The sequence below is a fragment of the Heterodontus francisci genome, chromosome 23, assembly GCF_036365525.1.
Source record: "Heterodontus francisci isolate sHetFra1 chromosome 23, sHetFra1.hap1, whole genome shotgun sequence".
Taxonomy (NCBI): domain Eukaryota; kingdom Metazoa; phylum Chordata; class Chondrichthyes; order Heterodontiformes; family Heterodontidae; genus Heterodontus; species Heterodontus francisci.
The window spans coordinates 9904645-9917541 of NC_090393.1; the positions used below are offsets into that span (position 1 = coordinate 9904645).

At 45.4% G+C, this 12897-nt stretch overlaps 1 protein-coding gene across 3 annotated transcripts in view; it reads right to left on the reverse strand.

Annotated features, from left to right (window-relative positions):
- The window catches only part of tango2 (transport and golgi organization 2 homolog (Drosophila)), a 190184-nt gene that overhangs the window by 139566 nt on the left and 37721 nt on the right, over positions 1-12897 (reverse strand). The window lies entirely within an intron of this gene.

The following is a 12897-nucleotide window of genomic DNA, read 5'->3' on the forward strand; positions in this document are numbered from 1 at the left end:
AGGCAGCTCACCACCACCTTCTTAAGGGTTAATTAGGATGGGCAATAAATGCTGGCCCTGCCAGCAATGCTCACATCCCAGGAAAGAAAGAATAAAAAAACCTAAAGAAGCTAAAAATGAGTTTAATTTGCACAGCAAGAGTTTGTCGAATAAATCACGCCATTTTTATCCAAAAATATATTTTATTCATAAAAATCTGTAAACAAAAATGCATTACAGAACAGTTCAAAACAGTTCCAAGTTGACATTCCAGAAAGTGCAAAAGAAATCAGTTTTCTTTAATACAGAATGGGAGTTGCCTCTTAACCCTTCCATTCTATTTTATATGCAATATACATTTGCGTTACACAGCAAAAGCATATTTTGGTGCATACGAATAAATCACACCAATATACGATCAAAGCACATGAAAAAATACAGTCACCAGGATTTACAGGACTGTCGGCAGGGTATCTCTCCCTGAATCACATTTAGGTTCGGTATCTGGTAGGCCATGAATCCGATTTAACATCTTATTAATTCAGATTGTCATTGATGTGGATTTTGGTATTTAAGTTGAACAGACTGTCTCTTTTTCATTAGAGATGTCCTTCAAGCAATTAGAAAGGCAAATGGTATGTTAGCCTTAATTGCAAGGGGGGTTGGAGTACAAAAGGAAGGAAGTCTTGCTGCAATTGTACAGGGCTTTGGTTAAGACTCCAGGTGAGATTATACCTGGAGTACTGTGCATAGTTTTGGTCTCAATACCCAAGGACGAATATACTTGACTTAGAGAGGGTGCAGCAAAGGGAAACTGGATTGATTCCTGGGATGAGAGGGTTGTCCAATGAGGAGAGATTGAGTAGTATGTGTCTATACTCTCTGGAATTTAGAAGAATAATGACAGGTGATATCATTGAAACAAGATTCTGAGGGCTTGACAGGATAAAGGTTGTTTCCCCTGGCCGGAGAGCCTAGAATGAGGGGACATAGTCTCAGGATAAAGGGATGGCTATTTTGGACTGAGATGAAGACAAATTCCTTCACTCAGGGTTGTGAATCTTTGGAATTCTCTACCCCAGAGAGCGGTGGATGCTCATTGAATATATTCAAGACAGAGGTCAACAGAATTGTGGACTCAAAGGGAATCAAGGCATCTGGGCATAGGGTGGGAAGGTGTAGTTGAAGTCAAGGATCAGCCATGATCTTACTGAATGGCAAAGCAAGCTCAAGGGGTTATATGACCTACTTCTATTGCTTCTTTTCTCCTCAGTTGTGCTGAGTCGGGGCACGGGGAGAAATAGAAAGATGCATTCATCATTGTGTATCCCAGTAATTGAAAATATTTTAAATATTAATCTTTTAACAAGAAAAATAGAAACATTAAGGGTGGCGGCACAGTGTACAAAGGACAGCAACACACTGACATGGAGTTGTCAGATGTTGATCTCCCAATTTGGTTTCCAATTCAGCAAGGCTAGTTGGAGTTGTGTTAAGAGGGTAAAAGGAAGATAAAAGCAAAATACTGTGGATGCTGGAAATCTGAAACAAAAACAAGAAATGCTGGATTCACTCAGCAGGTCTGGCAGCATCTGTGGAAAGAGAAGCAGAGTTAACGTTTCGGGTCAGCGACCCTTCTTCGGAACTGACAAATATTAGAAAAGTCACAGATTATAAGCAAGTGAGGTGGGGGTTGGGCAAGAGATAACAAAGGAGAAGGTGCAGATTGGACCAGGCCACATAGCTGACCAAAAGGTCATGGAGCAAAGGCAAACAATATGTTAATGGTGTGTTGAAAGACAAAGCATTAGTACAGATTAGGTGTGAATATACTGAATATTGAACAGCAGCAAGTGCAAACCTGAAGAAAAACAACCTGAAAAAAACAGTGGGTAAGCAAACTGAACAAACTAAGATGAAATGAAATAAATGCAAAAAAAGATTGTAAAAAATGTAAAAAAGGAATGTAAAAAAAAAAGAAAAAATAACTAAAAATGGCTAAAAATGAAAGTAAAGTGGGGGGCGGTCATGCTCTGAAATTATTGAACTCAATGTTCAGTCCGGCAGGCTGTAGTGTGCCTAATCGGTAAATGAGATGCTGTTCCTCGAGCTTGCGTTGATGTTCACTGGAACACTGCAGCAATCCCAGGACAGAGATGTGAGCATGAGAGCAGGGGGGAGTGTTGAAATGGCAAGCAACCGGAAGCTCAGGGTCCTGCTTGCGGACTGAGCGGAGATGTTCCGCAAAGCGGTCACCCAGTCTGCGCTTGGTCTCCCCAATGTAGAGGAGACCACACTGTGAGCAGCGAATACAGTATACTACATTGAAAGAAGTACAAGTAAATCGCTGCTTCACCTGAAAGGAGTGTTTGGGGCCTGGGATAGTGAGGAGAGAGGAGGTAAATGGGCAGGTATTACACCTCCTGCGATTGCAAGGGAAGGTGCCCTGGGACGGGGACGAGGTGGTGGGGGTAATGGAGGAGTGGACCAGGGTGTCGCGGAGGGAACGATCCCTTCGGAATGCTGACAGGGGAAGGGAGGGGAAGATGCGACTGGTAGTGGCATCACGCTGGAGGTGGCGAAAATGGCGGAGGATGATCCTTTGGATATGGAGGCTGGTGGGATGAAAAGTGAGGACAAGGGGAACCCTGTCACGGTTCTGGGAGGGAGGGGAAGGGGTGAGGGTAGAGGTGCGGGTAATGGGTCGGACACGGTTGAGGGCCCTGTCAACCACAGTGGGGGGAAATCCTCGGTTGAGGAAAAAGGAGGTCATATCAGAAGCACCGTCATGGAAGGTAGCATCATCAGAGCAGATGCGTCGGAGACGGAGAAACTGGGAGAATGGAATGGAGTCCTTACAGGAGGTAGGATGTGAAGAAGTGTAGTCGAGGTAGCTGTGGGAGTCAGTGGGCTTATAATGGATATTGGTAGACAACCTATCCCCAGAGATGGAGACAGAGAAGTCGAGGAAGGGAAGGGAAGTGTCAGAGATGGACCATGTATAGGTAAGAGAAGGGTGGAAATTGGAAGCAAAGTTGATAAAGTTTTCTAGTTCGGGGCGGGAGCAGGAAACGGCACCGATACACTCATCAATGTACCGGAAAAAGAGTTGGGGGAGGGGGCCTGAGTAGGACTGGAACAAAGAATGCTCGACATATCCCACAAAAAGACAGGCATAACTAGGACCCATGCGGGTACCCATAGCGACACCTTTTACTTGAAGGAAGTGCATGGAGTTGAAGGAGAAGTTGTTCAATGTGAGATAGATTGGACAGAAAACCCAGTGACGCTTCTTGCAGTACTGAGAGAGTGCTACACTGTCAGAAGTGCCGTTTTCCTGAGCACATTAAATCTACTCCCTGCCTACCTTCTCAGTTGGACATAAAAGATTCCAAGACACTATTCAAAGAGCGGCCAGGAATTTCTCCTGATGTACTGGCAAGCATTTCTCCCCCAAACAATACCAAAGACATATTGCTGCTTGTGGAACCTTGGTTTTCACAAATGGGATGTTTTTTGTTTATTCATTCATGGGATGTAGGCGTCGCTGGCTAGGCCAGCATTTATTGACCATCCCTCACCCTTGAGACGGCGGTGGTGAGCTGCCTTCTTGAACCACTGCAGTCCATGTGGGGTAGGGAGTTCCAGGATTTTGACCCAGTGACAGTGAAGGAACGGCAATATAGTTCCAAGTCAGGATACTGTGTGGCTTGGAGGAGAACTTGCAGGTGGTGGTGCTCCCAACATTTGCTGCCCTTGTCCTTCTATGTGGTAGAGGTCACGGGTTTGGAAGGTGCTGGTTAAGGAGCCTTGGTGCATTGCATCTTGTAGATGGGACACAATGTTGCCACTGAGCATCGGTGGTGGAGGGAGTGAATGTTTGTGGATGGGGTGCCAATTAAGCGGGCTGCTTTGTCCTGGATGGTGTTGAGCTTCTTCAGTGTTGTTGGAGCTGCACCCAGTGTGGAAAGTGGAGAGTATTCCATCACACTCCTGACTTGTGCCTTGTAGATGGTGGACAGGCTTTGGGAAGTCAGGAGGTGAGTTACGCGCCACAGGATTCCTAGTCTCTGACCTGCTCTTGTAGCCACGTTATTTATATGGCTACTCCAGTTCAGTTTCTGGTCAATGGTAACCCCCAGGATGTTGATAGTGGGGGATTCAGCAATGGTAATGCCACTGAATGTCAAGGGGAGATGGTTAGATTCCCTCTTGTTGGAGATGGTCATTGCCTGTGTTATGACCAACCGCTCCGGTCAAAGCCCCCAATCAAAATATACGATTCTGACTGTGGTGGGAGAAATGCATTGTTGATTCTCCACAGATCGCCTAACATATAATTTTAAATGTTTCAAATTAAAGAAAGATCCAGCCAAACTGTACCATCTATTAACCCCCAAATGAGGCTAACCAAACCAGGTGACTTTAGATCAACAAATTAACTGTTCAATTAGAAAAACTCAATTCTTAAACACTAATAAGATATAAACAACATTTAAAATAGAAAAAAAATGAGTGTCCTTGTAGATTTACACCCCTGCCGAATGTGGAACAGTCCAAGGTTGCTTGAACTCCTCACAGCGGTCCGATGGGGTGGGGGCAGGGTAGAAAAAAAAGGTTCTTCAACAGTAGAACAGTCTGTAGTCTAATTCAGCGGTTGTGGTGATGCTTTCATTCTCCAGCGATGAATGCAACAATTACAGTTCAGTAGTAAAGGAATTTATTACTTTCTTTTAAGCTATTAACCTGGCTCGACATCAGAATTCTGAGAGTATAATAAACAAGGTTTAAATAAACCAACAGAGAGCTCTCATTTCCTTCAGACCATGCAGTCCAGCTGTCTGTCTGTGTTCGAGTTAGAATAGTGTCCACTATAAGCCAGTTCTAAATTAAATTGTAACAAAGTATCTCTCGATCTCTGGTCCTGAATGGCTGTGTACTGGGCAATGACAATGCACTATGACACAGTTTTTAGAGCTTGCTGCCTTAAAGCAGTACTGCTCCCCTTCCAGCCTTAAAGGCACACTGCCTTCTTCCTGAAAAAAAACGACAGGATCATAACACCTGGCACTTGCGTGGTGTGAACGGTACTTGCCACTTATCAGCCCAAGCCTGGAAATTGTCCAGGTTTTGCTGCATTTCTACACGGACTGCTTCATTATCTGAGGAGTCATGAATGGTGCTGAACATTGTGCAATCATCAGCGAACATCCCCACTTCTGACCTTATGATTGAAGGAAGGTCATCGATGAAGCAGCTGAAGATGTTTGGGCCTAGGACACTACCCTGAGGAACTCCTGCAGTGATGTCCTGGAGCTCAGATGATTGACCTCCAACAACCACAACCATCTTCCCTGTGCTAGGTATGACTCCAACCAGCAGAGAGTTTTCTCCCGATTCCCATTGACCTTAGTTTTGCTAGGGCTCCTTAATGCCATACTCTGACAAATGTTGCTTTGATGTCAAGGGCAGTCACTCTCATCTCATCTCGTGAGTTCATCCCTTTTGTCCAGGGTTGAACGAAGGCTGTAATGAGGTCAGGAGCTGTATGGCCATGGTGGAACCCAAACTGAGCGTCACTGAGCAGGTTATTGCTAAGCAAGTGCTGCTTGATGGCACTGTTGATGACACCTTCCATCACTTTACTGATGATTGAGAGTGGACTGATGGGGTGGTAATTGGTCAGGTTGGACTTGTCCTGCTGTTTGCGTACAGGACAATTTCCCACATTGCCGGGTAGATACCAGTGTTGTAGCTGTACTGAAACAGCTTGGCTAGGGGTGCGGCAAGTTCTGGGGCATAGGTCTTTAGTACTATTGCCGGAATATTGTCAGGGCCTATAGCCTTTGCAGTATCCAGTGCCTTCAGTCGTTTCATGATATCATGTGGAGTGAATCAAATTGGATGAAGACTGGCATCTGTGATTCTGGGGACTTCAGGAGGAGGCCGAGATGGATCATCAACTCCGCACTTCTGGCTGAAGACTGTTGCAAATGCTTCACCCTTATCTTTTGCAGTGATGTGCTGGGCTCCCCCATCACGGATGAGCTGGACATACAGCCAACCAAATCGGAACTCAGTGATGCCATTGATTCCCTAGCCAGCGGAAAAGCCCCTGGGAAGGTCAGCATTACCCCTGAAATAATCAAGAGTGCCAAGCCTGCTATACTCTCAGCACTACATGAACTGCTATGCCTGTGCTGGGACGAGGGAGCAGTACCCCAGGACATGCGCGATGCCAACATCATCACCCTCTATAAAAACAAAGGTGACCGCGGTGACTGCAACAACTACCGTGGAATCTCCCTGCTCAGCATAGTGGGGAAAGTCTTTGCTCGAGTCGCTCTGAACAGGCTCCAGAAGCTGGCCGAGCGCGTCTACCCTGAGGCACAGTGTGGCTTTCGTGCAGAGAGATCGACTATTGACATGCTGTTCTCCCTTCGTCAGATACAGGAGAAATGCCGTGAACAACAGATGCCCCTCTACATTGCTTTCATTGATCTCACCAAAGCCTTTGACCTCGTCAGCAGACGTGGTCTCTTCAGACTACTAGAAAAGATCGGATGTCCACCAAAGCTACTAAGTATCATCACCTCATTCCATGACAATATGAAAGGCACAATTCAACATGGTGGCTCCTCATCAGAGCCCTTTCCTATCCTGAGTGGTGTGAAACAGGGCTGTGTTCTCGCACCCACACTTTTTGGGATTTTCTTCTCCCTGCTGCTTTCACATGCGTTCAAATCCTCTGAAGAAGGAATTTTCCTCCACACAAGATCAGGGGGCAGGTTGTTCAACCTTGCCCGTCTAAGAGCGAAGTCCAAAGTACGGAAAGTCCTCATCAGAGAACTCCTCTTTGCTGACGATGCTGCTTTAACATCTCACACTGAAGAATGCCTGCAGAGTCTCATCGACAGGTTTGCGTCTGCCTGCAATGAATTTGGCCTAACCATCAGCCTCAAGAAAACGAACATCATGGGGCAGGATGTCAGAAATGCTCCATCCATCAATATTGGCGACCACGCTCTGGAAGTGGTTCAAGAGTTCACCTACCTAGGCTCAACTATCACCAGTAACCTGTCTCTAGATGCAGAAATCAACAAGCGCATGGGTAAGGCTTCCACTGCTATGTCCAGACTGGCCAAGAGAGTGTGGGAAAATGGCGCACTGACACGGAACACAAAAGTCCGAGTGTATCAGGCCTGTGTCCTCAGTACCTTGCTCTACGGCAGCGAGGCCTGGACAACGTATGCCAGCCAAGAGCGACGTCTCAATTCATTCCATCTTCGCTGCCTTCGGAGAATACTTGGCATCAGGTGGCAGGACTATATCTCCAACACAGAAGTCCTTGAAGCGGCCAACACCCCCAGCTTATACACACTACTGAGTCAGCGGCGCTTGAGATGGCTTGGCCATGTGAGCCGCATGGAAGATGGCAGGATCCCCAAAGACACATTGTACAGCGAGCTCGCCACTGGTATCAGACCCACCGGCCGTCCATGTCTCCGTTATAAAGACGTCTGCAAACGTGACATGAAATCGTGTGACATTGATCACAAGTCGTGGGAGTCAGTTGCCAGCATTCGCCAGAGCTGGCGGGCAGCCATAAAGACAGGGCTAAATTGTGGCGAGTCGAAGAGACTTAGTAGTTGGCAGGAAAAAAGACAGAGGCGGAAGGGGAGAGCCAACTGTGCAACAGCCCCAACAAACAAATTTCTCTGCAGCACCTGTGGAAGAGCCTGTCACTCCAGAATTGGCCTTTATAGCCACTCCAGGCGCTGCTTCACAAACCAATGACCACCTCCAGGCGCGTATCCATTGTCTCTCGAGATAAGGAGGCCCAAAAGAAATTCACAGCTGGATGTGGCAGGACTGCAGAGCTTAGATCTGATCCGTTGGTTATGGGATCGCTTAGCTCGGTCTATCGCATGCTGCTTATGCAATTTGGCCCGTAAGTAGTCCTGTGTTGTAGCTTCACCAGGTTGACAACTCGTTTTGAGGTATGCCTGGTGCTGCTCCTGGCATGCCCTCCTGCACTCTTCATTGAACCAGGGTTGGTCTCCTGGTTTGATGGCAATGGTAGAGTGGGGGATATGCCAGGCCATGAGGTTATAGATTGTGGTTGAGTACATTTCTGCTGCTGCTGATGGCCCACAACGCCTCATGGATGCCCAGCTTTGCATTGCTAGATCTGTACGAAATCTATCCCATTTAGCACGGCGGTAGTGCCACACAATACGATGGAGGGTATCCTCAATGTGAAGACGGGACTTCATTTTTCCAAGGACTGTGCGTTGGTCACTCCTACCAATACGGTCATGGACAGGTGCATCTGCGGCAGGCAGATTGGCGAGGACGAGGTCAAGTATGTTTTTCCCTCGTGTTGGTTCCCTCACCAGCTGCCGCAGATCCAGTCTAACAGCTGTGTCCTTTAGGACTCGGCCAGCTTGGTCAGTCGTGGTGCTACCGAGCCACTCTTGGTGATGGACATTGAAGTCCCCCACCCAGAGTACATTCTGTGCCCTTGCCACCCTCAGTGCTTCCTCCAAGTGGTGTTCAACATGGAGGAGTACGGAGTCATCAGCTGAAGTGCGGGGGGCGAGGTGGTAATCAGCAGGAGGTTTCCTTGTCCATATTTGACCTGATGCCGTGAGACATTGCTGTGGGTCTAGAATCACTTGTAGGGACCAGGTAAGGACAACAGGTTTGCTTCCCTAAAGGACATTAGTGAACCAGATGGGTTTTTACAACAATCAACAACGGTTTCGTTGCCATCATTAGACTAGGTATTAATTCCAGATTTATTAATTGAATTCAAATTTCACCTTCTGCTGTGGTGGGATTTGACCCCATGTCCCCAGAACAATACCCTGAGCCTCTGGGTTACTAGTCCAGTGACAATACCAATATGCCACTGCCTCCCCTGCATTCCAACAGCGATTACACTTCAAAAGCAGTTCATTACCTGCAAATTGCTTTAGGATTCCAGAAATTGTGACTCCAGACGCACAGCAATGTGGCTGACTCTTAAAATGCCCTCTGAAATGGTTGAGCAAGCCACTTAATTCAAGGGCAATTAGTGATAGGCAATAAACGCTGGCCTAGCCAGTGACACCCACATCCCACAAACGAATAGAAAAAAATTGTGAAAGACATTACATTAAAGCCAAGACTTATATAAAATCATATTTTCCTGCCTTTTTCTGTACTCTAACATTTTTCTTCTTCCAGTTCCTTCCTGAATATTGTAAATCACTTGCCTTGGAACAGCCACTCATGGTAAAGCATTATAGGATATTAAGTAATCTATTAAACATGGCATCTGACAGATCTGCAAAAATGAACTGTCTTGAGAGACTGACCAATAACACAGCTTATCCTTGAAAGCTGATTAATACAGCATAATTACTTTCAAACTAAATGCAACTATAATTCTGTTTTGTAGGCAGATTAGAACAGCAATCAATAAAGAAAAATGTAACTTTGAGGTTATGTATTTTGGGACTTTTATCTGAGTGATAAATACATGAGAAGTGACGGTTTTACTGCATTAGACCAGCAATTGTGAAGGTTGCCATCTGAAGTCTATCAATGTCTTTTATGAGTTCTTCAGATTCCCACTGTCAGATATTGTTGGAATAGGAACAATCTTTGATGATCAAACCACAACTTTAATGCTCAACAGAGCCACGAACACTGGATTAATCCCAGGTTTGACTTCCAGTTGTGAATCGTATACCCAAGGGACTAATTCCCCCCCCCCCCCCCCCCCCCCAAGTGTGTCACCATGGTGAACTTGGCGTCTCTCAAATGAAGCCTCAGGAGTAGCACGAATTCAGGCACTTTCTCGTGTCCTCTCATTCTTTTCTCTCAACAGTCTGTCTGGCTGTGGAGCTCATCAGTGCTTTCTCCTGCTGAAGGGAAGTGAAAATGAGAGAACACAATGGAGGTAAGCCCAACCCAGCATCCAAAGAGGTAGTGAAAGTCATCTATTAAAACTATAGGGCCTATAGAAAAATATACGAAGCACAAGATTGCAATCTTCGGATGGGAGACTGCAATCTTGAGAGTGGTTTTGGTAAATCTAGCACTTATAAATCTCTCTGCTCCTCCAGTTCTTGGCTTCTTGCCATTTAGAAAGTACTCTGATGTATCTTTCTTAGGTCCAAAGTAGACAAACTCACCACTGCCCCACACTGAACCCCATCAAACACAATAGCTGAGCAGAGATGCTGTGGGTGTACCCGCACCACATGGACTGAAGCGGTTCAAGAAGGCAGCTCACCACCATCTTCTCAAAGGCGATTAGGGATGGGCAATAAATGCTGGCCTTGACAGCGATGCCCACATCCTATGAAAAGAATTTTAAAAAAAGGCAGGCTCTGCAACAAATGGCTCACCCCCTGACTTTTCAAAGCCTTTTCAGCATCTACTCTTGGCTCAAGCCAAGGGTGTTAATGAAATTCTCACCAACTTTACTTCAACAACACTTTCCTCCCCTGTGACCTCCAGCACACAGAACAAGACCAGTAATATGGTGGAAACACAATTACTTACAAGTCATACACCATCCTCAGATTGCCAGCTCTCAGTGGACCACTGGTTGCCTGACATGCCATTTTTGCACTGTATCACCTTGCCAAGCCAATAGGAAATCCAACACATTCTTTGCTCTTCAATTGGATGATTAACCTTTAATTCCCAGAGACTCCAGGATAATCGCAGTGTTGACAACTCTATACCAGCTTGACTTGAGACATATATCACTGCACCTTGATTATGATTGGGACAATATCCTGGAATCCCACGTCTAAAATCATTGCGGGAGCACACTCAGCGAACAACTGCAGTGGCTGAAGAAGGCAGATCACCACCACCTTCTTAGGGCAACGAAGGAAGGGTTAGTCTCGCTAACATCTCATCCCAAAACCAAGCAGGGAAAGGAGCAGTCCGTCAAGAGACTCAAGCTGCAGGCATACTCTGCAGTCTGCTGAAACTGATTGACTCTCGGTGATACTTTTCTTCAACAATGTGACTATTTTTATGCCCAATTTGTTTTGCTTACATCGTCTCCTCTTGCAAAATAAATTTCTGACACCCCAGATGCTCCTGTTCTTTGAGTGCTTGACTACTGCAGTAAGGAACTGAACAGCTCTTGCAGAAGGCCTCCAAACTACTGAGCTTGCCACGATTGAGTTCTACCCTCGGCTTGGACTAATGCGGTGAAAATCCTGACTTTGAACTTCCATGGGGTGGGGGTTGGAGGGGTTCCTCCTGATTTCCTGATATAATGTTGTCGGGGGATTAGCAGAAACCCCCAGAAAACAGTTAGAAATGGCCTTTTACTTCGTTTCTCTGAGGGCTCTGCCAATCTCCCACCAAATCTGCAGTGGAAATGTGATAATTTCTGCAGAAATTCAGGGCCTCTCTCGGTTCGGGTCCTCAATAAAATGATGTGTCATTTCAACCTAAATCCGAGTGGGAACAGCCCTACAGCATACAACAGTTTACAGCTCAGCACAAATTAGCTTATCTCAAGATAAGAAATAACGATGACTGGTGTGGGAAGTGGAAACTTCACCCTGGAGGTTGGAGTTAGGACATAGTGCTGGCATAAAAAAGGAGCTTTATTCTTCATCTAGTTATTCTAATTCTGCCTTAGGAATGCTTGATGCTAATACTGGCTGCTTCAAGCATAATAAGCGCTGTTTATTGCATTCCCCAGCACCAACATCTCTCACTTTGTTAAGCAAAAAAAGGTCCAGATAATATTCAGGAGCAGCAAGTTGGAGTCTCAGTGCATTGTGACATACAGTGTATTTACATTTCAACTGGAGTGTTGGTGTGAAGCTGTTTTATTTCATACTGACATTTCAAGGTAAATAGCAGCCTGAATCTGCAGTCAGGTTCTGACAAACACCAAACAAAGCAGACCAAGACTGTCTTGGAGGCACTCTCATTCCATTTTGCTTCAGTCAGTTTGGGGAGATGCTAAACTTATAGTGTAAATGCACCCTTCGTGCTGAAATGTACATTGTTACCTATGGTCCTCCACACAGTGAATTACCAACACGAGAGACTGAGAATTTTCAGAGATAAAAACATATTAAAAATCAGACGGGAAGGTTACCCTGACTGATTTTTTTTTTGGTGTCTCCCAGCAGGCAATTTCACAGCAGCACATGAACAGGTTACATAGTCATGTCCTTCATCTGCAGATGGTGTTCACTGTGTGCAAATACAAGAGGAAAAATCACCTTTAAAAACAAATGGGCAGTCTCAATGTTGGGGTCATAAAGCTGTGGCAGAGGAAACGAGCAAAAAAAAGCTGAAAATGATTATGACAAGCTGGAACTAGAATTCAAAAAATTCTATAACTCAAATTATCAAAACAGAACCATTTCTATGCACTTGTTTCAAATCTGAAGTCACTCGCATGCCATGGAGAGCCAACAGTTATGTTGATTGATCCATTAGAACTGACTAATATCAATAATACTATCGTAGGCATGAGCTTGATGAAGCAAATTTGATTATGACTTAGAATGCAATTCCACTTTCCTGAAAAAAGATCCTAATGGATTTGAGCGAGTTTAAAAGCATTGTAGGAAGCAGTGCATCATAGTGACAGCCCCAGATAGGATGGAATGGATCATACAAGCAATGCAACAAGTTGGGATCCTATCCAGCGACAATGGTCACAGAAAAGGGTACTGCGGACAAAATATAAAGCGTATCACTTTGCCTAGTTCTCTTTAGCCCTTTGACACTTCATATTTCTCAGCTGTTCACCAGTTTTCATGATCATTTCATGCATTCTTTGATCATGGCTTTTTCCTTTGTCAATAATGATTAGTCTCTTCTTGATTCTCACGGTTTTGTCGGAACATATTCTTCACATCAATACCAGATTCTGTC